This window comes from Enhydra lutris, unplaced genomic scaffold, assembly GCF_002288905.1.
Source record: "Enhydra lutris kenyoni isolate GAN:26980312 unplaced genomic scaffold, ASM228890v2 scaffoldscaffold18, whole genome shotgun sequence".
Lineage (NCBI taxonomy): Eukaryota > Metazoa > Chordata > Mammalia > Carnivora > Mustelidae > Enhydra > Enhydra lutris.
This window is the reverse complement of record NW_019154102.1, coordinates 19,338,160-19,341,635: the sequence shown is the minus strand read 5'-3', so window position 1 is coordinate 19,341,635 and position 3,476 is coordinate 19,338,160.

The following is a 3,476-nucleotide window of genomic DNA, read 5'->3' as shown; positions in this document are numbered from 1 at the left end:
AGTCAGCACTAATTAATTAAAATTAAACTAATTAAGCAAAGGGGAAGTTTTTTTTTAAAAGATTTTATTTATTTATTTGACAGAGATCACAAGTAGGCAGAGAGGCAGGCAGAGAGAGAGGAAGGGAAGCAGGCTCCCTGCTGAGTAGAGAGCCCTATGTGGGGCTCGATCCCAGGATCCTGGGATCTTGACCTGAGCTGAAGGGAGAGGCTTTAACCCACAGAGCCACCCAGGCGCCCCAAAGGGGAAGTTTAAAGTGGGGATTAGGAGCTTGAACTCTGGGGCCAGCCGAACCGGGCCAGACCATTCCTAGCTGTGTGACCTGGGACAAGTCACTTCACCTCTCTGTGCCACGATTTCTTCTTCCATTAAATGGGAATAATATGGCATAAATCTCCTAGGGCTGCATTAGCTCAGTTCCTATCTGCAAAGTACTTAGAATGGTGGGTGATAGCAGACAGGTGGGAAGAGTTTGCTGTCACAGCTGCAGTGACAGCTCTAGTCAGCATACAGGAGGCTTCTTTTTTTTTTTTTTAAAGATTTTATTTATTTATGTGACATACAGAGATCACAAGTAGGTAGAGAGGCAGACAGAGAGAGGGGGATGCAGGCTCCCTGCTGAGCAGAGAGCCCGATGCGGGGCTCGATCCCAGGACCCTGAGATCATGACCTGAGTCGAAGGCAGAGGCTTAACCCACTGAGCCACCCAGGTGTCCCCCAGGAGGCTTCTGACTGTGACTAGCCATAACTTCATCTACGAACCAGCTATTTATAGAGCACCTGTCAGCACGAGCACTGAATGAAGTGTTAAGGAGACACTGAAAAAACAAACACTTTTCTGCCCTCAAAGATCACAAACCCTAAAACAGGAAGAATGGCTAATAATATCAACGGACATGGTATGTGACTAGATGGTATGAATAGATGGGCGAGAAATTCCAAGACACAGGGTCTTCCTGGTAGTGGAGGGAAGTTCAAAGAGAGGCAATAGCGAAAACATTAAGTTGGAGCTTGCTGGAAGAGTAAGACATTGAACAGAATGCCCTAAGCCTTGGACGGGTGCCAACAAGAGGCGGTTACTACAGTGTGATGGTCATCCCAAGGACCAGGGATGGGACCGTGTGTCTGGAAAGGAAGGCAAAGGGAAAATCTGTTAAGGGGTAGGTGGGGGCTGGTTTGTGAAGGGCCTTCACCCTGGGCTCATAGCCTCAGTGTCTAAACTGAAGGCAGCAGGGATTCAAATAGCTTTCTGGTAGTTTTAAACCTCAATGTTGACAAAAATTACACATCTACTTAAAAAAAAGTCAAAGCGCAAACATTGAGCCCCATCCGCACACACATGAAGTCAGAAACCCTGATGAGGCTCAGGCACGTGTGCAGCGGAAGAAGCCACTTATCGTGACATTGACCAAAGGCTGAAACCCTCTGCTGCAAAGCCCTCCAAACCTGGACGGCTGCAAAGCCCTCCAAACCTGGACGACCGCGAACAGCTCCCATGGCAGAGGCTTCAGAGGAAATGAGGATTTGGTGAGTGCCCACACATGCCAAGGGACTCACAGCTGTGATATCAGTCCCAGCAACAACCCTATGAGTAGGACATCATTATTCTTACTGTAGCCCTAAAAAAGCCGATAACTCTGACATGTTGCAAATGCAGAATGTCACAGACTGGGCATGCAAACACGGGTCCCAGGCTCCACTGCCTTTCCCACCGTATCACACAAACCTCCCAGTAACCACCCGGGTGCATTTTCCCCTGGACACTTACCGCAGCTTGTAAACACTCCTGCCATCCTCATTTCTCTCCTCCAGTGGTGTCTAAATTTTACCTTCCCTGTGTCCCGAAACTGAGTTTGTGTCTTAAAGCAGGCTTCTCCTACCTTTCTCCTTCTCCCACCCTTTTCTCTCCGATGTCCCCTCATCCACCCTACGGAATTTTGATATTCTTCATTTTCAGAGTAAAACATAAAGTGGAAAGTGAAATCTTAAATAATTCCATTTGTGGTTTTCTTTTACTTTAAAGTTGATGTCGGGTGACAAAGAAGTGGGGGGAGTTGTCCATGATAGATTTCACACACAATCCAAAGGAAAGGATGTTGATGCCTCTTTAGCCTTTTCTTTTCCTTGTTTTGTTTTGTTTTTAAGATTTTATTTATTTATTTAAAGGGGGGAGGGGCAGAGGGAGAGGAAAAGAGAAAATCCCAAGCAGACTGTACTGAGCCCAGAGCCCGATGCAAGGCTCAATTTCATGACTCTGAGATCATGACCTGAGCTGAAATCAGGAGTTGGACACTTAACCAACTGAGCCATCCAGGCACCCCTTAGTTTTTTGTAATGTCTACTACTAGACATTAGAGCTCTGGGAAACTGTTCATTATTTTAATCTAAGCAAGTTCCTCATTTTGAAAGCAAGCTTCTGCTGGCAGAACTTTAGCCACTGTGTGTGTGTATGTGTCTGTGTGTGTCTACAAGAGACACTTCACATCTTAAGTCAGCACTGTATTCTCCTCCTGCATGTAAGATTCTCACCTTACAATGCATCTTTCTATTTTTTTCCCAAACGGGTGTTGGATTTTTCAGATCGAATGCTTTATTTTTCTGACTTGCTGCTGGTCACATGATGCAAGGAGACATTTCCTTCCCTCCGTATATACTTTCTTAACTCTTCTACAGTTGATTATGTTACAATTTATTTTTCTCCCACTCTAAATTGGAATCCTGGGTAAATGCTGAGCAGCCTTTCTTTCCAGCTTTAAATATTCTTCAAATGGAATTGACAGTTTGCGCATTCCTTCATCTACACCACTGAGGGAAATGTCCATCAGTCTGGGGCTCAGTCTCATGAGGATTTTCCTATTACTGTGCTTGAAAGGACCTGAGCATGATTTCTTAACCAAATAGGTTCAGACACAGCATCTATGCCTAAACTCTAAATATCCACTTTGCCAAGTGACGCTTCCATTTCACCAGGAACAATCAATTACCCGTGTTAGGAAGCCATAATGACACTTAGAATTCTCTACATACCACTGGGTACACATTTGCAAATGGTATAAAGCAAATGCAAGGAGTGACAGTCACCTAAACTGCGGTGTGATAGTGCCTTCTGGTGTTGAACAGTGCACATTCCACTCAACCATACATAGCAGCCCTTCAGTAGGAAACTTATTTTCCCCTAATGTGAATAGTTTTCTGTATCCTTAATAGTTATAGACACTTTTGGTTTATAGACAATTTTGCTTGCCTGAACATTATAATCAAGGTCTTATGAACTAAAAATTAGTGATTCTTATTTTTTATTGTCCCCATATTTGCATTATTCCCTGGAATAGACTGATTTTGATTTTTAAAAAATGTTCTAAAGTCATTGAGATGACTTGAGAGATGAAAGGTGGTATTATCCTCAGGAAATGAAAGTGGGTTGTAGAAAAAGAGTCATCGATGGGAAGCAAAACATCAGAACCATCACACCAAAG